This window comes from Apus apus, chromosome 6 (genome assembly GCF_020740795.1).
Source record: "Apus apus isolate bApuApu2 chromosome 6, bApuApu2.pri.cur, whole genome shotgun sequence".
In the NCBI taxonomy this organism is placed as follows: domain Eukaryota; kingdom Metazoa; phylum Chordata; class Aves; order Apodiformes; family Apodidae; genus Apus; species Apus apus.
Window position 1 is genome coordinate 20,053,635 of NC_067287.1, and position 25,721 is coordinate 20,079,355.

Below are 25,721 nucleotides of genomic sequence, written 5' to 3' on the forward strand. Positions count from 1 at the left end.
TGGCCCTCCACTGTTAAATCAATTCACATTTGCCATTAACTTTAGTTTCAGCTCACATCTCTGAGGCTCCCAAGTTGTTCTAGCCATGTTGGATGAGATCTCCTGTTTCTGCTTTGAATACCATTCTGTTTTCATCCAAGCAGGTCTCCCTGAGCTCCTCTTAACCTAACCAATTATAGAACTTAGTTTTCTTGTAGCCAAGCTACATTTTTCCTTTGATCCCATTAACCTGCCTACATATGCTCTCTGTGAGGTAAAAATCAGAGCCATAACTGGTGGCATTTATTTGCTCTATGACTCTCTGAAAGAAAATACATTTCCAGCATAAAACTGTACTTCTCTACAATGCATTCAGAAAGGCCCACACAGCTTCTGGGAGTTCAGAAGAAAGTGACTGGAGCCAAAGGGTGCCACATTCCACTTTTTGTATATGCAAAACCTGGGCCATGCCCACACACCCACCCACTCAGTGAAAGGTCCCACAGTGTAGTATTAGTAGAAGTTGCTTATGGAGAGGCGAGTCAGTGCAGATGATCATTCCAAGCTTTTCCTACATGTAGTGCTCACTTCATGCTGAAACATTACACCAATGTTTAAAATTAATTAATTTTTTTCCTACATAAAACTAAACTCAAGAAAAAAATATAATAATGGCTTTTCTATTGAGAATCAACATTTGTGTAACCTTTGGCACAACACAAATCCACCTTCATATCCCAGTTTGTTTAACCATAACTCATACCTTAGACCAAATTCTCTGAGTTTGATATCCACATAAAAACCTCATCTCACCACTTCCTCACTTACTATACCTATACATGCCCCAGAGCATTCTGTGTTCCTTGGAGGCTGACAGCTTCATACTACTGCCAAGTACCACCTCTTAGAAGCTTTCTAAGCCTTCTTCACTTTATCATAAGGACACTGTCTTCAACTGCCCAGGTGCAGGATGCAGCATCTACCCCACTAAACTAAAACTTGAACAATAGTCTAAGATCCAGCTCTGACCCAGGACAGACAGGCCCAGTGGGTTTAAGAAACTAGTCCCTCCTTTGGAGTGCCTGATAAATCACAACTGCTGGTGGTGCTCTGTACTTTTGGCAGAAAAAAATACTCTAGCAGGTGGTCTTCAAAACATACATGTAGGTGATTTTTCACACTTGGATATGGTCTTAAAATCTGAGGATATAATCTTTCATTTTTTCCATGTGTTGCATCAGAGACTGCCCTAGTATGAAGAGGAAAAAATTGAGATAGGAAAAAGCCAAATCTCATATGCTCATCTAATGCAGATGAAGATGTAATGACTTGCGTAAATAACAACCCTTTTCATTCTGAGTTAAAATAATGATGATGATAATGTCACTATTCTGGTATTTTATTATGAAATGTTGTTAACTTCAGCCCACATCTGTGTTCAAAAAGTAACAATCTTACAAAAATAATTTTACTCCCTTCAAAGTTTTTTTCACTCTGGTAAAAAAAATATTCCCCTCTTTTACGTTGGTCATTAGACAAAAACTGCTTTCCTCTTGTGCAAGAAGCAGTACCAGTTTTAAGTTCTGTAACGAGGTGATGAAGATGCAATGAAGAAAGAGGCCCAAAAATTCAACTACTAATGCAGCTGCAATTTTCTGTAAAGTTCCTGAGTGCTCATAGTTTCCTATTTCAGATCAATGCATAAATTATAATTTAATTTTATTGTGACTTTCACTACGTTCCCACAAGCACTTAAAGCTGTAATTTGCCATTTTAGTCTAAATGGAAGGAATATATTTTGTACTTGTTTAACCATGTAACCTCATCAACTTCAGTGAAACAAGGCAGCATGAGACCAAGTCAAGAATAACTGCAATTATAGTGTGTATATATAACACTATCTTTGCTATTTATAATACGATGACAGCTTTTTTAAGTCAGAGGTCAAGGTTGATCCTATTACATTACAACATAAAGATAAATCTGTTCAAAGCAGCAGGAATAATAAATTGTGTGTAACTGAGTTCTGCTTTAGTGTATTTCATTTGTTAATGTTTCCATTTGGTACTCACCAAGCTACCAACTTAATGAAAAATAATAATACACTACCATAGTGTTTTGCTTTAGGTTAAAAGATGGCTGCAGCATGTTATGGTTCTGCTGTTTAATTTAAAGCGGGTAAGGTATAAGGACATCTTAACAACCTTTTTTGGAAACACTCATAGAGAACATATAACGCTATATAATTAACAAGTAAAGCAGTGTTTCAAAGCAAATGTTAGAATACTATATAAGTGAAACTGAGGCTTGCTGCAACTCCAGTGAAAGAATATAACTGTTTCAAGCTCTGCAGGCCATCTTTAGAGGATGAATTTTCATATCCCTGCACTCATGTTTTGAAGAGTGTGCCCAGCAGCCATTTTACCTCCCCCTCACTCAGCCCTCAGTCCTGCCTTGAGACAGGCATGACACTGCCTTAACAGCATGGATTGCATCCATACCAAAGCATTCACAATGCAACAGTTTCATACACAGATTCCAGAAGTCCCCAACTGTCAGACAATACTGTAAACATAAAAGAATATCATAGAATCATAGAATCCTAGGGGTTGGAAGGGACCTCGAAAGATCATCTAGTCCAACCCCCGTGCCACAGCAGGGTCACCTAGAGTGCATCACACAGGAAGGCGTCCAGGCGGGTTTTGAATGTCTCCAGCGAAGGAGACTCCACAACCTCTCTGGGCAGCCTGTTCCAGTGCTCTGTCACTCTTACAGTAAAAAAATTTTTCCTGATATTCTGCATAGGCATTTCGCATTGCAATTTGGCAACGTGAAATTACAGTGATTGTAAATAATGAAGTCTCAGGCCTTGGTGATGGGAAATTTGAAAAAAAGCCACTCACAGGGAACAACCCTCTCCTTTCCCCATGCAGACATCTGCCAGCGGCAGTGATACAGAGGACAGAGGCAGACTTGACAGCTCCTGCTGCTCCAGTGTGCACAAGGCAAGTCCTGTAACTGGGGACCCACAGCTTTGGGGGATTTGTCCTTTGCCTCTACTACATCACTAATGCAAATCCACGTGGAGATTTAGATTACTTTGTTCTCTTCCCTATGCTTTCTATTAAACCATGTTTGCAGAGGATTAAAAACAGCCAGTAAGTACAGCTCCAGTGATAATAAATATAACAAACATTCAAAGTGCTTCAGATAATACATGCAGAATTTAGACCTATTTTACTCAGACAGAACTAGAGGAATAAAGGAGGTCATAGTAAGGGCAAGTCAACTGGCAGACAAAGCCTCAACTGGTTAGCACACAAGAGCATTCTGCTGGCAGACCTTAGGCTTTCCCTGCCTAAAACATCCTCTCTGTTGGAGCCACATGGTTGTGGCTCTCCAGAAAGAGGAAACAGAGGAAGTTCCAGGTAAGCACAAGAAACACTAAGTAATTATACTCCACACCTTCCAGAAGTCTCCAGCTCTGCAGCCTTCACCAAAAAAGCAAGCATAGCTTTATATTATGAAAACCAATAACACTTTCTTACTAGTAAGTTAGAAAGTAAAAATTATTAACTCCATACCCTCTTTTATCTCCATCCTACAAAATTGCCTGGCCCAGAAGAGAAAGACAAGGATATTAAAAATACAAAAAGTTTAAAACTATGAAAAGTCACGTGTGAAGCCTAGACTTTAGCTAATGTTTATGCTGAAATGTCATTATTTCTTTACCAGAACAGGTACCCTGTGGCTTAGTGGCTCAGGAAGAACACTTGGTGAAGGTTGCTCACTGAATCTTGCTCCAGCATAGTTCTGATTGTTTTGAGGTGCAAAAACAGGTTGCAATTTGATAAAGTAGGACTCCAATTTTGATTACTGAGAAAACTAACATTGTTCTATTCATCTTTGACAGAAATAACAAACATTGCCAGAACAGTTTTGGTAAGAGTATAGAATGGCCTCGCATTTCTCTTCCCAAATTCATGACCAAATGGTAAAAGTGGCCCAAAAGATTGTAGGAGAACGAAATGCCTGTCAACTCTCTCCCTAGAGCTGACTGCAAGTGCATGATAAATTACATTTTCTGATGTTTTTCCAGACTAGCTTTAAAATCCTGAATTGATTGAATGTAATCTATTATTAGAATAGCAACATGAGCATCATTAGAGAAGTGTATTTCACAAAATTGAAAGGTTTAAAAAGCAGAGCTACTGCATAGAATTTGTACTACTTTATTTGGCAATCTATGTGCAGATTTGTCACTTATACAGCTGTCACTAATAGGGTCATTTCTGTATCAAGTGTATGGTGGTTTGTGCTTGACTATGATACAAACCTTACAATAGCACTCTGAAAACACTCCACATTATAAAATCACTAACCAGAGTGATTTGCTTGCTATGTGAGGGGATTGGATAGTCTGCTCTGAAAAGCTCAATTTCACTTCTGTTGAAATGCCTTGGCTTTCCAAGTGATTAATCTTATTTCTTGTATGGAAGATGTGTCATCTGGTCTGTCATTAATGTTCTGGAGAGTGTAGAACTCCTTTTCTCTTTAATCATTGTCATAAAGTTCACAAAATAATTTGTTTCAAACTACCTCAGGTTTGAGATTTAAAACTAAAACTTGATGACAGAAATGTCAGTGCTCTGTTCAGACGTTGAAAGGACATCTGGAAGCTAGGGAACATTAAACAAACATCCTATTACACCTGTCCTATAAGGAAGTTCATCAAATTAGTAGGTGATATCAACTGAAACCACTCATCTTGACTTTTAGCTAGCGACTCATCTCCTCTTGAGCCCCTGGCAGCAGCAGAACTTTCAGTGCTTGACTTCAGAGGCTGGATCAGTAAGAGTCTAATACAAAGAGAACTTTTAGATCAGAATAGGTAATTTGAAATGAAACACTCTAAATAAGTTTTTTATATATATATATATATATATATATGCATTAATAAGTGTTTATGGGCAATTATTTATGCTATTTATGTCCTGTACTACCTGCTGGGATTTTATTAAATGTGATTCTATTAAATTAAGTTATATCCTGAACTTAAAGTTCACAATCCAATGAAAAAAAAAAACAAACCAACAAAGCTGAGCAAACTGAATTACATCAAACTATAAATACAGAGGAAAAGATGCAAAGTAGGAAGGATAATGGGAACTTATAAAGGAATTTTTAATTAAGAATCAGCCTGTAGTCAAAGGTAGCACTTTTTGTCAGAAAATATAGCAGGCAAAAGAACAGGCACTGTTTTAGGCATGCAACACCATCAACGCCTGAAAAAGAAACCACAAACTTCAGCCTAAGGGCAGCCTGCAAACAAATCCCTGTGTTTAAATTAATTACAGTAATCATTCATAAAATTTGAAAGAGAAAGCACCCTTGGAGAAGAAGGGAATGTTAGCAGAAAGGGAGATTATTAGGTCCTGTGTGATAAGCTTGACAAGTAACCAGTAATTATTGCCCTTAGAACACCAAGGGTGTTCAATACAGAAAACTGCAAATGTGCCATAAAACCACAGTGTCTATTGAACACATAATTTGTGTCTAAGAGCCCAAAGAGATTTATTTTCTAAGCTCATCTTTCATGCAAGTATTCTCACAACTATAACTTTTTTTCTGTTCTCACATATTTGAATGAATTCACCCTGTGTATAGGAGTTGTTTTACCTCAAGATTTTTTCAGGGACACCTGATGCACTGGATGAAGTCTGCAGCCCCCTGGAAATCCTATGCATAGGGAACATCTACTGTAGTGGGTTTTGAATCTATCTCTTGGCTAATGTTGTCTTAATTTAGTATATTTTCGTCTGTAAGAATTTTCTGATTACAACAGTGTCAACAAAGAGCAGGTTGTTAGAACACAGGGGAAGGGATCTCTAGAAAAATTATTTCACCATATGATCTACTGCCAAGAGAAATGGTAATTCAAATATACTCAGCATCTAGTTAATTTGTTTTATACCAATGTAAAAGTAAACAAGTTATGTTCTTCTTAAGGGACTTGCTTAAAACAGATTAGGTCAAAATACAGATATTTATATACTGCACACCACCTATAATGTATCTCAGGTTTTATTGTATTGGAGTTTTCCAAGGAATTTTTAAAAGGAAGTATTCCCTGAGACACAAATATTCATTTCCTTTGGTACATAGGCTATTCCCCCCCATGCGTTCCCCTTCTATTTTTGTTCTCTTAAAAAAAAAAAATGCATAGAATTTTTTTAATAAAAGAAAACTGGGCAGTAGTTTTGCCACAACAAAGGAAGAGTGGAATGGAAGATACCACAAAGCATAAAAAAGTGTAACAATGAGCCTCCTGGAAATCTCAGCGTCTCAGTCAAGGCCACTATAGCCACAGAAGCAAATTTCAGGATGATTCCAATGGGAGTTGTGTCTGCAGAATGATAACAAGACCAGAAATAGCTCAACTTTTAGATAATTACCTGATACCAGAGCTTTTAAGAGTAAAATGAAGCATTTTCTTTTGAACTTTTAAATAATTCTAACTCTAAAACTGTATCTATCAACTTAAGTAATGTTATGTTTATTTTATTTTAAAGCTTTATTACAAGAAACAAAAAAAAGGTATTTTTGGTCACTATTGTGTGATGACTCAACATGATTCCACATCTTTGAAATCTACATTCAAATTTCCAAGTTTTATTGATATCCCTTTTCAAAAAAGTGGAGGAAAAATTATTTCGAGAAAGACAACTTTTCCAAGAGAAATGCAAAATGAGTGAAGTGATGAGGAGGTCTTCATTCACTTTCCAGTGATGCTGATCCTCCTTGAATAATGCCTGAGCAATAAATAAAGGCAAGAAGCCCATATTATTTTAAGTGTTTGAATACAACATGAAAAAAATCTGTATTCTTTAATTCAATTTGGAAACGTACTACCTGGCAATTCAAAGCAATTGAAAACATAATGTAAAACACATAAAAAGTATTCTGCATTAATAATTATCCATAAAAAACAGGCTCTTCTGATGGCATCAGAGGTTAAAGGAAACAATGTTCTCTGGTGGTATGGCCTTGGAGAGACTGGAGAATGGTAGAAAAGTTGTGCACCTACACTGGCTAGTCCACAGCAGAAGTCAACTTCAGCTTGTACTGTGTCCACAGTTTTTCAAACCTGATATGCAAAAACCCTGTGCGGATACATCCAAATAATTGCCTGGAATTTACACTCAGACTTCAAACATGTATGTGAAGGTTTAAGAATTTTGTCCAGAATATTTTAGCTAAAATACAAGCCCTCAGTATTTTTAGTATTTAGCATGGTTATTACTGAAAATAAATCAGCAAAAAAAAATAGCTTTTATAGGTTGTTTTATTCTGATTCAGTTTTCAAATGGATAGAAACAATTGTTAATTCAGAGCTGAGACAAACTGGCCTCTTCAACTGTGCTAGAGAAATTTGAAAGGGGAACTTCTTGTATAAAAGAGAAGGGCAAGAACCCTGTCTGTGTGACTGGCAATACGATCAGGTCTTCTACTTTACATAATATGAGCCAGCATCATCGTTACATCACCAGTGTGGGTGATTTTCTAGCAGACAAACAGCATTTTCACAAGCATGTACAGCAGGCAACTGCTGGGTATGTGTCTTTTGATAACTTCAGCAGTACCTTTATCTCAAATCTTAATTTGAAAATCTGGAGCTGTCATTTGTCAGAGGGGTGTTCAGGCTTCCTTTAAAACCATTACACTTGTAATGCTAATGTGCTGCCACTAAGAAGCCTTTCCACTGAATGTTTTATTCAACAAGACTTAAGAGATTTTTTTTTTTTGTCAGATGTGCTTCCCTGTAATCTTTTATTACAGTAGATATTTTTATATTTGAGCAGAAAAGCTAGAAATAAGGATGAAGGCCAGTGAAATTGGAGGAATATAAAACTTTCTTCGTTTTCATATTGTCCATCAAAACCACGATTTGAAAATGTTTCATTTTTCTTTTAATCTCTTAACTGTTTGATACTACAATAATGTAACGACTATGCTGCAGAACAGGAATTATAGTCAGACAATTCTAGATTACTGTTCTTTACACAGGGAATTCAGTGCTAATTATGCAGTTTATGTGATCTGGTATTTTCAAAGGAATTTCCTTATACGTTAGAAGAGAAAAGCAAGTATTTGGAGCTCTGATGAGCACCTTAATTTTGGAGACTGCAATAGTGAGCTGTAAATCTCAAGTGAACAGGCACTATTTATTCACATATTCTTCACCTATAATGTTTGCATTTCTAATCATGAGAAGAATTCAAACCCAAGATATATCTAAGTATGTTTTTAAGTTTTAAAAATGCTTAATTTTAGAAATTAAAATATTTTCATATCTACACACTTTCAAATCTAAATTAATACGAAGTTTGAACTTCCATTCATATAAAAAGTCTGATCAGTAATTTTCCACCACTTTAAGCAATATCCTCATTAAAGGAGTAGCAGCCTGAAAAGATAAAAGTTACACTGATCAACAACTATTACAACTATCTAATGAGCTGTTGTATTGCACTGTACATATTTACTCTTACATGTGCCTCAGCACCTCCACTACTGACATAAACCATCTTAAAGAGTCATTTCATCAGAAACAGATTATTTATCTTCCCACTGCAGGCCGGATGTAGCACTTGACACATAGGAGCTGCATGTGCAGTGGCTGCAGCTCAGTTGCCATGTAAGAGAATTTCGAGTTACTTTATCTTAAATACTTTAGCTTCATTTATGTGCTGCTTGTAAAGCATAAGAGGTAACAAAACACAAAACAGAGTGAACTTATTTGTGAGAGCATCAGACTTCCATCATCAGGATTTTTTAAATTTTGTTTTGCTTGTAGTCTGCTTGGGGTTTATATTTTTGTTTTTCTAGTACAGGGTAAAGACCCTAAAGGCCATAATTTTGAAAGAATTAAAATATTGACTTGAGAACAGACCAGTTCCTTACTGCCATTTGTTTTTAAGTTTAGCTTCTACCATAGTGCCAACAAAAAAAGAATGTAGCATCTTTCTCCAAAAAAAAAAAGTGTTATAGAAGTCATAAGCAGACATGCTGGACATGGACAAGGCTTAGAGTGGTGACAATCTTCTTCAGACTGAATGAGGATTGGGTGGGTAAGAATACCATGCATAAAGCATTGTTTCAGCACTGAAAATATCGCTTACTGTAGTTTTGTAGCAACAACATTCACCACTGCTTTCGCAAAGGTGTTATCCTACCTTGCAGCTTATTGGATGAGAGGAGATAAGCGAGCACTGCAAACAGCAGCAAAACAGTGCCAAGTATTCACAGCTCCCATTAAGTTCAATCGTATTAACACTGCCAAATTTTGTATAAACCTTGCAAATGAATAGTAGCTGTACTAATCAGAAGTATTCTTCCAAGGTAGAAGAAAATGATTGAAATAATGCACTACAGAAGGCTGTTACAGTCTTGAGGTCCTGACAACATTGTACTGAAACAAGTCTTAGCCCTTAAAACAAATTTCTTTCATTCCCTGGCATTTAATCTCAAATGTCAACAGTAAAGCTGTAACATGATTAGTTTAATAGCCTACATGGGCAGTCAAGATCAACTGCCAAATGGGGAAGAAAGGCAGAACTGAAATGCCCTGCTATATTCCTTTTCTGCATGTATCAGGTACAGTCACAGCCTAAACAACATCTAAGAATACTGCAAAAGTAACTTCACTTCTCTCAGCAGGTTTTCAGAGACTTAAAGGAGGCTCCAACAACAAAGATAATTTAATTATTTTGGTACTTATATTTTGGACTTATTTCTTATGAGGACTGTAAAATGCATCACCCACCCTGCAGAAGATTGCCCATTCCCTCTGAAGGGCATTTTTAAAATAGCAGATGCCATGGGGCACTGTTATTTGATAGGCACCTAATTTATCAATGGCATCTGAGGCTACAGATGTCAGCTGTATAAAGACTACTCTCTGCAGTCTCTCCCTCCCTCCAGAACTTGAGATGCTGGAGCATGCTGAAATTTAAGACCTTCTTCTGTGTCTCTAGAGGTGTACACAGAGAGAGGTGGATGCCTCAGAATATGAAATCTTGTGCTGCAGTCTCTGGCTTTGTGATACAGAGCTGTTTGGTCTTCCATTTTATTTTATCTACAGGGGTGGCTGACAAACGATCTGCCTCTCAACTCAATATATCTACCTTTAGAAACTTGCAGTTTTGTTCTTGTCACCGCTGGTTTCATCATTCCTCAGATTAAAAGATGATACATCTAAACTTTCACTTACTTGACCAAAAAAACTAAAAAAACATTTTTAATGTATGATACCATTGATGGCTTTTCTTCTGTATGTGCCAGATATAGCTATAATTTACAGGTTGTTTCCTGCCAGCCAGGATAATAATCTGGTATTGCTCGAGGTAGAAAGTCCTTTTGGTTGCCCAAGCACAGCACATAGGGCACCTAAAGAGTGTTGGTAGATCTTTCCCTGTTTTTGTATCATTTAGATGATGAAAATCTCATCTAAACTCCTTCCAGAGAGACTAAATTAGCAAACCTACTCTTATTTAGCTTGTCAGATCAGTCTTAAAAAAAGGGGGGTGGGGAGGGGGTTGGAGGATTTTTGTTGTTTTATAGCTCATGGCAACAGCATTATTCTTGCATGTGTTTTTCATATTAGCTGTCATTCTGAAATACCTTTAAAATATAATACTGAATATATCCTGCTCTTTCCTTGTAGATGGCCGAGACCATGTGTAGTAGCTTATTAAAAAGGCAGTGTATCACCATATTAAAATTGTTTTTATTATCATAAATGTCAGTAAACTAATTTTAAGTCACCATCACTTCAGCTGTCTTGGATTGCTGTGAGACTGAATGAGCACAGCCCCTATAACATTAAAGGTTTATGACAAACAGAGAACTTAAAGCTCAAAGGTAACAGAGATAACTGACTTCCTCCAACTGTTTTTTGTCTCTAAACACCTCCCTATATTGGAAGCTTTCTAGATTACAGTGACTAAATTGTGTATACATGCCATTCTCAGAGGATAACTTTTTCTTAGAAATGTTTAATCACTCTTAAACAACTGAAAGTCAGAAAGTGGATCATTCTGGCATTTCGTTACCTAGTAGAGGTGCAATTCATACATGGTTTATTCTGATGATGGGCATGAACAGGAGGAAGAACTGGATATCAATCCACTGGAAAAGCTACACACCCTTGAGTTTAAAAACCATCCTGTCTCTTTTTTTTTTTTTTTTCTATTTATAACTTTAATCAGATGCAAGAAGTTCTTTCTAAAAGTTTCCTGGGAAACCCCAAACTCACATTGTGTTTCAAAAGCTAATAAATTACTTAATCACAACCATGGAAGTAAATAATTAGTGACACCAAAAACTTCTTGTTTTACTTTAGAGGTATGATAATGAAAAAAATCATAGGCAAACCCGAAGCATTATTATTTTTAGCTGACCTGGGGGATTTAGTGCCTTAAGTTTGAGGTACATAGGAAAAAAAAGGATCAGCTGCATATTGTCTCCTAATATCTTAACAGTGGAAACGTTGACCAACATTTAGAGCGGAAACACACCAAATGTAATCACTCTCAAAACATGTGGATGAAACTTGTTAATAGGTTTGGCCTGATGACACAGGTTTGACCCTTCCTACAAGAAGCGTAGGAACTGATGAGTAAGCAATTGACATGACCTTCAAAACTGAAGCTTGAGATTGCATTTTGACACAATATTATACAACCCTTAGCAAGCAACAAGCAGTCTATCCCCTGTTGCACCACTTGGAGCAAAAAACAACAGCAAAAAAGCCATGACACACACAGACACACACTCTTTTGGCAAAGGCACATGTGGGAGAATAGCCTACCTGAGCCAAGAGCTGTCTTCAGCTTCTAAAAAGAATCTGGCTGATTCAGAGTCTTGTAGCAGCCCCTCACTATGTTTCTATTTTACATCAAAATCAGAAAATCACATCAATCTTTCAAATAGCAGTACATTTTCAAACAATATACTATTCATGCCCATTGAAGCTGCTATATGCATGAACAAGTTTCCTGTTAAAATCAAATTAAGTTTCCAGCTTAAATTCAAGCTGATTTCAGGAGAGTCAAAAGATACAAAGAATCATTAGCTGTTGTGAAAACAAATGAAAAAAAAAAATAAAAGGGAGAGTTGCTGGTTTTTTATTCTCATTAAGTGTTTGAATTGATTTCTAAAACATTCCAGTCATCACTGAAATGAATACCTAAATATTTAAGCAAAGACTTTTTGGTTTATTACTTATTTGCAATTGATGCAAGAGGAAGAAAGGAGCTGTTTGCTTGGTCTTATCCTTGTATAAGGAAACCCTGGGACTACTCCTACAGTCCCCAGAGGAACTAGGGGAGCCCTCAGCTCTCTGAAAATCATTTGAGGAAGAAGTGTGGCCACGAAAGCAGATCTGCCTTTTTTTGCCCCGTCCTCTCCTGTTAGGATGATGATGCTCCTTAGCTTTGCTGATCCAGGCTTTTATGTAACCATAAAGCAAATCTGATTGGGGAACCGATCTGCTTAAAATAACCAGAAAGTATCAACAAATGCATGCATTTTTTTGTGGCAGTGCTGGCTTACACACAGACACTGTGCCTAAAATTTCCCAAATGCAGATATCAAGAAATGTTTTCCATCCTGATCTCATGTAGTATTTCTCAGCTCCTGAAGCACCTGTCTCCAAAGACAAGGCACAGCCAAGGAGGAGCAAAGTGAACCCCTTCCTCCTCCTCTTGCCCCCTCCTTCTCTTGCTCCCCCTGACCACAGGCAGGGACTGTTAATCCCCCTCAGCCACTAAGGAGTTCCTGTCTGCAGGAACGGTTTTGACCCAGCCAGAGGCAAGGGGCTGCCTCCTGGCAGCCTTGGTCCTGCTGCATCACCAGAAGCATCCTCCACCACTCCTCTGTCTTCTGCAGGAGGAATGAGTGGCAACAGGTTGAAAGTGAGGGAAGATGATCAGAAATAGGGGGTAGAAAAAGTAAAAAAAATTAACTCAACATTAATAATTTCAAAAACTTCCTATGTGGAGTTTAATTGACCTAGCCAGTAGAGAAGGGGAGGAACTGAAATGGAATTCTTTTCCCCAATTTGTACATATTTTTTTCAGAATGAATTAATGCCCCACTAGAAAGGTGATTTGCAGTTGGCATTTCAGGCAGCCTTTCTGCCTGGTTCTGGAATTATTCCCATTGTTGTTCACACAAAGGGAAAATGAACTCAACTACTTGGCTTCCTTTTCCCTGAAATGTATGTCTAAGATCACAGCTCAGAAAAGAAACTAAGTGGCAGATGGCTGCGTCTTCGCAAAGTACGTGCACTCCGAGCTAAACAGACTAGCAAATTAATGTGTTCAAAAATAAGACAGAGAAAGAGAGCACTTTTCTTAAGAGTATAAGAAGTTCTCTTTAAATTGGGGAGCTCTTATGTCGTTACCACGTAGCCAAAAGAAACTATCAAGAAATTATTTACATCCCTTTGCTATGGGGTATTATTTTTCATTGCATCAGTAGCAAGAAAGGCTTTTAGAGAATAATTTGAAATTTTTGCATTTAGATTGTCTCCCGCTCACCTTGAATGACACAGTTTGGGTGGGAGGCTTCACTCCACAGACCCCAGGCAGGATTACCCAGCAGAGTTTAGCCAGACACACCTTGCCTCTCAAGCAGTTCTCACCCCCTCTGAACCAGAGAGCCAGAAAATCAATTATTTTCTTCCAAAAAGCAGGACAAAGCATTACTGATGCTTCCATCAACCCCCATGTTTCAAGGCTTTTTTCATCTGAGGAGAGCAGCTAAGAGCACAGTATCCTCCTTGCTGGACGGAAAGTGCCAGAAGAGACACAGGCAGCATTCAGTCCCACAGAAAAGCAGTGTTCCTCCCACAGCCCGTGTGATCCCACAACAGTTGACCGAACAGCTGCTTTACTGAATTTCTTACCATTTTTGCTTCATGCTGCCTTTGATACCAGAATAGCTGGGAAATAAATGGAACTATAGATTGCTTTAAAGTCTTTTTTGTTCGAGATGTCTCAGATCAAAATAATACTGAAAGGAAACTGCTGAAAGTGAGGGCTTAGGATGTTGAGGGAGACCTGCACAGAGTATAAACGTGCTCAAGAGACTCCCCATTGTTTTCAGCCATCCTATGAGCCCAACACCTTCCTCCAGAGAAGGTCCAAGTTCATGTTATTTATATAGCATTCTCTTCTGATTCTATTCAAAGACTAAACACCCCCAAAGTTTTAAAAATTATCAAAAGGAGGGGTTGATCTTATGTTGTTTCTATAAGAAAAAGAGTATCCCAGAAGAATGTTTCTATGTGAAAATGCTCTATTTAATTCTTACAACCCTGAGGTATGTATTAAGATTTTGATCCTTAACTTGCTTGGCAGATTTTATTACTGTATTACCTGCCTCCTCGGGGTATACAGCTGCTCAGTGAGCTTGTGTTTATGAAGTTCTTGAAGGTCCACAGACAGAGAGCTAAGAGAAGCAATGGATACACTGTATATTCATATACCCTCTTTCTCCTGAAGGCTTGGCCTTGAATCCATGGATAACTAAGGTATGATACAATTCCCCTTGGGCACAGTGACAGGATATATTTACTGTTTATTGCTTCACAAAGTTGATTTCTATCAGTAGTGCATTATATTCCTATCCAAGCAGAAGCCTAGGCATCCAAAATAAAAGTGAGTGATAAAAGACATAATTTAGTTGGTTGAGCTGCATCAGAATTAAGGCAGAGAGCTATCCTCGGTGTCAGTGATGCTAATGGCACAACACACCAAAGCAGAGCAACAGAAAGCACTTAGCAATGCTGCAGACAAGTTGGGGCATAGTCCTCTCCAAAGCGGCACTGCAATCATATGCTTTACCCCTGCCACAGTAGAATGCCAGTAAAAGTCAAGCTAGGAGGAGGAGGAGGAAAACTGCTTTCCCTGCTTTTCAACTCTAAACATGCCTGTGGCCACCCTTTTTGTAACACTACTGTGCCTCATTTTGAGAAATCATTCAATACATACGAGTCTACATTTACACCTCCATCAGCCCTCTAGGGACAATGCAATTACAGGTGGAGAAGTCAACTGGAGAGTTTCCAATTATTCTGAGAAGTCGCAATTGCAATGGTTATGCTTCCCTAGTCACAACAGGGAAAAGAGAAAGCAAAATGTCCTGGCAGCATAATAAACCAGCAGAAACGGGCCCTGTTATGTTTAGGGAAAGACAGACAAACAGGCATGCACACACATTAGGAAGAAGTTTGATTAGCAATTTTCCTAGTTACCTGTCACTGCAAATGCCACTAGTTAGGAAAGCTCGCAGACAAAAGATGTAAGAAATCAGAGTTAGTATTCCTGACTACTCACACAGTTCTTCAGGATTTGAAATGTATGCTCCCTAGTGAAAACTTTAAAAGTACACATGAAGAACATCTCTAATGACATTAATGACATAAGTGATAAAAGTGAGTTGAAACAGAAATTTGGATTTATTCTTTCCCAGATACAGTCCATCCTGTAGCTTTATTAGATACCCAAGATTATCAGCCATATTCTGCCCAGTTGGGAGATGAGTTATTAACTGAAAAATTCTCACAAACTGTTCATCAATAACAGTTTGTGAGAAAACTTAATCAATTTTTGCCTACAACAAGTCTCACAGGACTGAAGTTAAACTCTGATCTGAGCACAAATGGAAAAGCTGTTAACTGGCTGCCTTCTCCAGAGACAACCAGGTTTCTTTCACTGAGACTAACAGACAACATTCAGAATTTCTGTAAAGGGAATAATGTGGAAAAAAATAAAGAAACCTTCCTTTGGGGAAAAGGAGGGACTAAGTAGACAGAATGGGTTTACAGTTTAGCTAAGGAGGCAGCAATCCATTTATGATGTTATACAGCCTTTTTCAAACTTCTGTCTCAGCTGAAAACACAGTTTGCTACACTTTTGAAATATCATAGAAGAATGAGGAAAAATTTACTCCTGTGGATTCACAAGGATATGTATTTACCAGTTTACTACAGCATGCACTTATTTGATTAATCCAAAAAACTCCAGTTACTATGAGCCCATTTTTAAATCCTTGCCACAAGAGATATGGCAATGGTGTTTAGTATATGTTCTGTGAATGTGTCAGTGTGGCACTGTGCAATAGCCCTTTCAATCTCAAGCTTCAGAAAAGTAAATGCTGACAAAACGTCTGGGGTCTCGTCTACGAAATGTTCCATATGTGCCAGCTGAAAGAGCCTGACACCACTGTCAAATGTTACTAGATTTGCAAAAAATGTCTCCTTCTGCAGCTGAAATGTTTCTTGTTCAATCCCCAGTAAAAGTAGGTTTTCATTTAAGTTCAAACAAAATCCCATCTATCAGTTAGTTAAGCTGAAGTGAAAAGAAATATGTTTCCAGTCTTTGTTGTAAAGGCAATCATCTATAGCTAACAGCCAGAAGTGGGCCCATGAGCAAGTAACACCAGCGGATGGTTACATCAGCTCCTCAGCCAGAAAGCACTACTCCATGTATTTAAGGCAAATGGCCAAGCCAAAAAATTATCATTCCAATTCCTTTCAGTGCACAGAGGAGGCAAATCCCACTTTTGCAAGAGGACTATCTCTTTTCTGGAAAGCCCAGCAGCATTGCAGATGCTCAGTGCCACAGCTGGAGAAGTGCTGGGGGAGCATCCCAGGAACACCCACCACTGGGGTGCACAGCAAGCTGAAGGCAGCCATCTCTGGGCTCTGTTAGACCTGCAGTTGTCTCTGCCAGATTTAGGCAATGCTATCATAAAACCACACCCAGAAAAGTTCCTGTAAACTAGGGAAGTCTCCATCATGACTAACTAATTACCAAAGAAAAAGTACGTCTAGGAAATATTTTTCACATATTTGAGAATAAGTCATCTAGCTGAAGCATGGCCACATTTTTCAGGCTGAAGACAAAAGTTATTTGTTTGGTTGGCTGAGTTTGGGTTGGTTTTTTTTATATTAAGGTACTGTGAAATACAGGCGCAATTTTGAAAGCAACAGCTTGTGTTAAATGTATCACAACTACTTCACAAAGGGAATTAGAAACTTGAAGGTTGCCTTATAAATAGCTCACAGTGACAAATGCTTCAACACATAGCTTCCCATTAATTACTGTAATGCAAACATAAAAAAACTGAACTGCAAGTTGTTCATGGATGGACAGAGCAAGGCTTTGGGCTCAGCATTTGGGACATGGGGAATCTTTCCAGAGAAAAGAAAATAAATGCCCATGTAGCCACAATGTCACAGCATCCAACAATAATATCTACTTTTTTTTCTTATGTTCAAAAAGTTGGAGCTATGCTATTGTCACAGGACAACTATTATACAATCATCTAAACTCACAGAATCATAGAGGTTGCAAGGAACCTCTGAAGATCATTGAGTCCAAACCCCCTGCTGCAGCAGGAATACCTAGGGAAGATCACACAGGAACGTGTCCAGACAGGTCTTGAAAGTCTCCAGAGAAGGAGACTCCACAACTACTCTTGGCAGCCTGTTCCAGTGCTCAAATTCATAGTTTACACAATTTTCTAGTCTTATTGCTGTGCAAGAAATATAATGCAAGTTTTTTAGCCTTGCTAAAAAAAAAATAGCCTTTCTCCATCAGTCACAGGTAAAAGTCATATAACAATTAATACAGGTATCACATAGAAACACCTGTAATGTGGAAGAATCCCTCCAGTAACTGTCTATCAATAACAGCTATGCTCTGAGGTATATACTTACACATAGCAATAATCAATGTTTACAGCTTGAAGTTCCACCAGTTTTGCTAAGTTTAAAAGCAAAATTCTTCAAGCATCATGACAGATACCTTAATGGTCAGGTTCAAAACTATTTTAGGACTTTTCACAGTAAATCCAAAAGCTTGAATTGTTTGTGCTTTTCCTCTTGTGCCCCTGGATAGCATGTGAATTATGAAGAACAGGTTAATTATCCAGTTCAATGAGTTATCATCACCAAAGACACTGTAAGTGTGATTTCAGGTGTTCCAGACTTCACATTATTGTTACTCCTCCTTTTAGTGACAAATATAAATTGAGAATGGCAGTGCCGCTAGGGTAGACATCTATATAATCAAGGCCACAGTCATCTGTTCTTGGTGTCATAACCCAGACCACCACTTCACGCACACTGCTGGGAATACAAAGGAAATGGAATAGTGGAATTTAAGAAGGTTAAGGCAAGAACAGCAGTATATTTTATTTCAAACACATTTACTTGAAGGTAATTTAACCTACTGACTCTGAAAATAAATTATGTAAAACTGTTTCTTGATTAATAAAGATTTTGTTAAAGCAGTTCCAAAGGTTTTCCCCTTGAAAAAAAATTTTAACAATTCAAACCCTCTTTTTCTGTCCTAAACTTTCATTAGATGCAAAATATTGTAACCAGTTTGGAGGTGATATGAGCTAAGGCACCTTGCTGTGAGATTTCCCAATAGAGCACAACACAGTATTTAAGGAAAATAAAGGCTGTGGCTATAGTAACCCAAAGTGAAATATGTTATTTGCATCAGTTTATAACCATATTGAGATACAATTTACACATTACTACTGTACCAAGACATGACTGATGTAATCACAAATGACCTATCACAACATGAAGCCATAAAGTATTTTTAAAAATTGTTTCTGAAAAGCACTGTTGGAGACTTTGGAGAAGACTAGGCTGCCACAAACATATAATCACAATGACCAAGAGAGTTGTTTTTAAAAAATTACCAAGAAAGTGGTTGTTTGGGGTTTTTTTTAAATCTCAAAAAATAGTAAAAGGACTACTGAAAATGTCATGTTGAGACATACCAAGTGGGATTTAAAAAAAAATTTCAGTTATCTATGAATACCAGATTTTAGGAAAATATCCTTCTTTTTTCTTTTTTTTTCTGGTTAGTAACATTTTGCTTTTATTAATGTTTTGCTTTTATGAAACACTCAAAGCCAGAGAGGCACAGTATCCAGTTTGGGCAAGCTTGAATCTCAGACCTCTTTGTCCTCTACCACCATGCAGCCACATCCGGGGCAGACTAGGCTCACCACAAGAGAAAGCAGCTTGGCCCCAGATGTACTGAGGCCAACTGCAACCCCCTGACTCCCTTAGGAGTGCTCTGTCCGCATGAAAGTCACCAAATAGTGTGTGGCCAACCTAGCAGCTCTCTACTCTCTTCTCAGAGATAGCAGGGCAATATTTTCTGCATAGAAAATACTCCCTGAGCTGAAAAACTTCAATGGAAATTTACAGCTATAAAGCTCCTGATGTACAAAACAAGCCAGAGAAGCTGCTTAAACCAACACTGAGATCCCATCTCCATCCATGCATTGCCAGGCAAGGAACTGTCCTTCATGCCAAGCTCACATTTCCTTGCCAGTAACTTATCCCAGTTCCCTCAGTCATGGTAAACCTGACGTTTGTGTTCATCTAAATATTCCTAAACATTTATTTCAACTATTTGATCTTCTGCAATTGAGAATTACATTTCACAGCTGAGTCATGGTGGAAACTCTTTACTTTTTAACTTGCAAATGATCTTGTTGAGAAAAAATAGGTGTGATACTCATTCTTTAGCATGAAAAAAAAAACCAAGGAAAATACAGTTTGTTTTATGTAGGCTGTCTCATCAGTTTTTGAAAAAGAAAACCCTGTTTTTATAGAGACATAGTCACTGAAAAAATAAAGTGGAAAAGATAGAAAAATCACTCATCCACAGATTTGCTTTCACATAGAGTAACTTAACTTTTAAAACACTCTGCAGTAGCTCTCTAAAGGTTACGGAAGCTTTTATAGCATAGGCGCGTTTACTGAAAAGCCTAAAACTAGCATTTTCCCTATATAAGACTGATTTTTTCCTGAAATTCCCTACACACAGTCATTCTTAATTTTCATACAGGTAGTAAATATTGAAAAATAATTTATAAATACAAAAATTATTTCCAGACATCAATTATTCAATTCAGTGATGAAATACAACATAAAACATCTGCAAATCAGCAGTCAAGAAAAGAGAACTATTAGTGTGAAAGAAACACTTGTGCAAATACTTGCTTTCACATTCAGTTACTGCTTTAGGGTAAAGCACATCATCAACATTTCTGTGAGCAAAGAATGATTCTGTATGTTCAAATGGCATAGTTTAGAATACAAGCTGATTTCCAGAAAGTATTTCTCCTTGTTGCCTTTGAAGGAAGAGAAGGGAAACCAACCTCTTTAAACATCCAACAGCTGGATCCCCACCCCCTCCGCTCTACCCCCAAAAAAATATATAAAAATAGAACTGAGTTGTGTTCTTTTTTTTAGACAAAAAAGAGACTTTAAATGAATGCTGGTACCTTCCTCCCATTAACCAGGCACTGTGGCTCCTACACCTATTACAGTCCCTTTCCACAAATATTCTAGAGAGGAAGATCTTCCTTTCCAGCAGGTCCATTACACCCAAGCACAGCAAAAGTATTTATAATATTTAAGAAGCCTTCAAATGAAGTTGCCAGAGAGGAGATTGCAGTCTCCTGTTAAATCACCTATGCCATCTGTCCACAATTTCTTCAAGAAATTACTATGAAAACATACAGCAAAGAATATAACAGTATCCTAGATTTCATGGTAGATGTGTTCTTCATGTTCAGGATAATTATCTTCTGAACCAGACTCAATAATAATCATGTACTTTTCCTTAGGTAATTTAAGGACTTCATAAATGGTGAAGACATTTCAGTGTCTTGATCTATATCCAGATGAAAGTCATGACCACAGAAAACTCTTACAAAAATGTCTGTTTAGGGAAAATGAGAATAGTGCTGCGTTTACTAAATAGTTTAGCAGCTACAATCGCTCTTTTTTTTTTTCAGGGAAAGAAAAAGGTACATTTTGGCAAAGATGCGCAGTGTTAATTTGTCTCTGTCATGCTCTGCCTAACGTGCTCCTCGATGTCAGGAGGAGCAGCTGTGGCTGCTTCTCACCCAGGGCCATCCTGAGGGCTCAGCATCCCAACTGCCTCCACTCAGCACCTGCCTCGTGCCCGAGCAGCAGACAGCGACACGGTACGGATTACGGCTACAGCTGCACGCCAAGGGGCAAGAGCTGTGGTTTCTATTATGTGCATCCACCACGATCTACTTACTTTCATGCAACTTCACTTCCATAAGATGGGCTTTCTTGAAATAAAATGATCAACAACCTCTCAGCAGTGACAGCAACATTCCAAAATATTGGTAAAATAGTGCAGTTGGCAAGTAGCATTTCCTGAACTCATTTGATGTCTGCCCAAACGTTTTCCATGAACAGTTAGCAAGACTCTCAAACGTGCTCATTAGCTGCAGGATTATTCTTGATGGGCAGTCAGCTTGTAAAAGTTTTGCTCCAAATGCAATCTCCATGACGTCAGTTACTTAAAGAAGTTACATAGTCCTGCTTGTATGCTTCAACTTAAGGGCTTCTCTGGCTTGCACAGCATGAGCTGTGAAAAGTGCAACTAAGTGCACAACTTTGAGTCACAATATGGAAACAGGACACCAAACATTAGCTTTTTACAATCATCTACCCTAAAAATGCTTGAGCCTTTGATTACTAATAGTTGACAGCCAGGTTGGGAAAAGTGACAAATTAAATTAAAACATTTCTAAAAACATGAATCCAAGAGGTTAACATTGCTGCTTCCCTGCTAAAAGCTTTATTTCACTCCACAGAACTGAGGAAAGGAGATAACACATCCTTTGCCTGTGCCAATGTCCCCAAACATGACATGCCCTATCCCAACAGTCAAAATCCTAAAATTGAATAAAAGCTCTCCACTCTCCCTGTGACAACCCATATCCTATTAGAGGATCTTCAAATTTCAACACCAAATTCAAGATCATCATAGAAAACCAAAACAAACAAAAAAAGGTGACAAAATGCTGAATCCAGTATTAGGGCTTGAAACTCAATATATTAATGAATTTTCTACACATTTTACTACTTAAGGCACCTTCTGATATATGCACAATTGATTAGGCAAAAAAATGTTCTGAAGAACTTCTGGGAAAAATGTTGAAGGAACCACAATAACATCCAGACATTGAAGTGCTTTTGGTTGTTATGGAGATGAAAGTAGCGATCTTAGCTCACACACCTTATTACTCCTCTTTTCCAAATCAGTAATTAACACAAAAGTTTTAATGCTTGATTATTTGAGCACATTAATTTTACACTCTGTGTTTACTCCTTGTCACTCACATCCTTGATAAAAACTCCCATGTATTGCATGGCTGCAGATTTTAGTTTCAGGTCACAACACATGACAAGAAAAAGCTTTGCTGCCACAGACTTTGATACTGTAAGTAGTTTTGCAAGATACCTTTAACACAGAGTAATTCCAGGAAAGTCTGAGTTAGGCACTTTTTAGGTCCTTGATGAATTTGCATCATCTATAATAAAGAAATTTAGCAACCTCTGAAATTCTTGACTACTAAATAATCACAAAGCACATATTTTACTTTACTTTACTTTACTCTACTCTACACCTAATCAAGCTATGTACATTCTTGCTCGTGCAAGGTTAACATTATTGGAATTACTGTGCAGGAACAATGTTACAATAAAGAATTTCTAGGACCATTTGCCCTGTGGTCAAAAAATAACACAACATACCTACTTTTCTGACCCCCTCCTCTATGATCCTACAGAGAGATCAGTCCTGAAGGCAAGAATAATCTCAGCTAAAATAACAGACCAAAGTTCCTCAGCAAATTTTATTTTGTATTTGCAGTATTTGCCAACTTTGTGCTATTTCCTTCCAACTCTGTTCCCCATACATAGCAAAAAGCTCAGTTTAAGCAGGAACATAAACTTTAATCTTCACCTCACAGCACAATAGGAATAGGAGAGACACCCATCACATCCCCTCAATCCTAAAAAATAATTACAACTTGACCTGCACTTTGCTCAAAATTTACCACAGGGATGGTGGAAAACACTCCAAACTGAGTAAGACTATCTAAACTCTCATTTTTCTTAAAAAACAAACAAACAAACAAACACAACAAAAAAACAACAACAAACCACAACCAAAATACCCAAACCCAATACACAACAACAAAAAAGTCCAATTTATTTCAAGAGACAGCAATCCCAGGGCCAGTGTAAGAAATATCCATCTTGAATAAACAGTTATCTGTAGATTTCATAACTGAGAAAAAAAAAAAAAGAAAAAAGTCCCTGCAAAAGCTTGGAATCTTTCCTCAAAATGGTGTAAGGCTTTTGTTGCTTCTAATCCTTTCAGAACACACAAGATTGGACATCACAACCATGACATTGCTGGACTGAAAAGCTATTTTATGTAATTTTGCAATTTGTAAGAAGCACTGGTTAAAATTTTCCTTCCCCTCAGATATCTGCACAGTAGTCATGGTAACTAATGCACCTGCTTTTATTAAAGAAAAGATGTAGAAGAATATATATGTTTAGAGAACGCAAGATACAGTTTCCTAAAATAATTCATCATATGCAAAATATTAGAAGTATTTTTGATACCACAATGCTGGAGTCCATTAAATACACTGACCTACATAACCCTCACTCTGCATCTCCAATCCAGGACTGCTCTTTTTCTTTAATGCAGTCTTCTAGACCTTACAACTCTTCTGGTTTTGTTGTTATGGCATTTCACTCTCAGTGTTTTTTCCCACTGGGGTTTCCATTGGGGGCTGTTACTGGAGATTCAGGATGAAGCCAGAAATAGATACAATTTACTAGATGAGGGGTGTGTTTTGCCTTTCTCAGAACCGTGTCCCAGTGACCCCAGGAGGCTGTTACAGCACGACAGACCCCCTTTACAGACAATACAGTAGCATTTGTGCATATATTTCTCACAACTGTGTTTGCTCACAAGGATGTGCCAAGATCATTGCTCCAGAGCCCTATGGGGCTGTTCCCAAAGGTTTACTGCTACTGCTTAATGGGAAAACATCACAGACCCCAAGTCTTGTGACAAATAGCAAAGGAGATCACAGTCACCTTCTACCTCATTAAATTGCTTTGGTTACAGAGCAAAACCAATTGAAATAAAAACCTAAAAGAGGCCACCAATTCACTTTTTCCTACTTCATGGGAGAGGGGTATGCAGTTCTAGTCCCTAAATACCTATCAGTGCAGGTAATGAAGACTAGCAGGGCACTGTTAGCTGTAAAAATCTGTAGTGAGACTACAGTCTGTATTTGGCAAATGTTAAGATTGTCTCCCTCCTGTCTTTATGCCTCAGTGTACTTCAGTAACACAGGCTAGCAGTCCTCTGACTCTGATAGCCTGCCTCAGAGGGGCTCTGCCTGCACAGACTCTAACCAACAGACCACCTGGCAGGGGACCGTGCCACAGGGTCACACACAGGGCCACACTTTCTCCTGCTTTTGGAGAAAGGAAGAGACCAACACATACAACACAGCGGAGGAACAGGCTCCCTAAAAAGCATTTTTATGTAACCCAAGTAACAGGTTAAAGCAGTGTTGAAACAGAAAGGATATTTGTGAGATAGGGCTTCTCCTTTTATCTGAATCCATATGTTTTGTTCTATCCAAAGTAAATATTAAATATTTCAAAGACTCTTGTGTAAAGCTCATCTGTTGCATGCTTCTACAATCCTTTAGCTTGGAAGCAATGGCAAAACCCAGGAACTTGGAGCCTGCAGGCACTTTCCAGCTACTGGTTTGCCTTGAAGGAGTCAGCACTGATCTGTTAGGCTAAATGCAGCTTGTATCATTTCCATGTAATGATGATAAATAAAACTGGGTCCCAGGAAACAAGCTAAGAGTAAAGGAAGCTTGAGGCCTGGAACATTCCCCAGATCCAGGGAAGCCCCAAAGCTCCATGGTGCTGGAGGCAGAAGCCGCGCAGCAGTGGGGAAGGGCAGGAATCCCAGATGAGTTGGCAAGTGCTCTGTACACCAGCCAGCAAAGTGACAGCATTAACAGCCTGTCATTGGGATTTGTCTTACACGGTATACAAATAATGTTTGCTCATGAAAAGTAAAGGCTGGCTTGTGGAGAGAGGAGAAGGATGCCAACAAGAATAACTGAACTGTGTTAATTTATTTCTAGACTTTTATGGAGTCTACTTGGGCGCTGATCTTTACATGGGTAAGACAGCGTATGTATCTCGCTTCCTATCTCACACCTTTACCAACCAGTACCATTCTGTCTGATTTGCACCAAACCTGTTCTTGTTAGCTAGGCAGACATTAACAAATTTAGACCAAACAGGATCTGCAGATATTAGTGTACATGGTTGCCACTGAAGCCGTTATTCCCAATATATTTGGGATTGAGACATTTTCATTCTCTAAGTAATTTTAAAATATTTCTTGGCATATTTTGAAAGGTTGTCCAGAAAAAAATGCAAGGAAGCAAGAAAAAGCTAGAAACTAGGAAATTATTTTCATATACCTTCAAAACAACGCAAATAGGCAAGATGCTGTGCATGCTTAATTTTTTAATATATTATCATCCCTAAAAAAACTATCAATCATAAAAACATTAATCCAATTATAATGGTGTATTTTAGTACACTGTCTTACATTGTGGTACCTCATGAGAAAAAGAAAAAAAAAAGGCTATCCAATAAATGCATTAGGACTCTTAGCTTATTAACAGCGAGCCATATTAAAGCTCATTTTTCTTGCCCTAAGCTTTTATGACCTAGCAATGGAAAATTT

General features: G+C 38.0%; 1 protein-coding gene across 10 annotated transcripts in view; it reads left to right on the forward strand.

The window, feature by feature from the left end:
* Positions 1 to 25,721, forward strand: part of B3GALT1 (beta-1,3-galactosyltransferase 1) — a 233,758-nt gene that overhangs the window by 153,708 nt on the left and 54,329 nt on the right. The window contains exons 1-2 of one of the 10 annotated variants that reach the window (XM_051624295.1): positions 14,560 to 14,578; positions 20,887 to 21,078. The exons of 4 other annotated variants lie outside the window; for them this stretch is intronic. The gene's annotated coding sequence lies outside the window, so the exon portion shown is untranslated. Of the gene's footprint in view, positions 1 to 2,912; positions 2,989 to 14,559; positions 14,579 to 20,886; positions 21,217 to 25,107; positions 25,157 to 25,721 lie in introns of those variants that run through there. 5 more of the 10 variants (XR_007889969.1, XR_007889967.1, XM_051624291.1 and 2 more) reach the window with 5 other exon arrangements.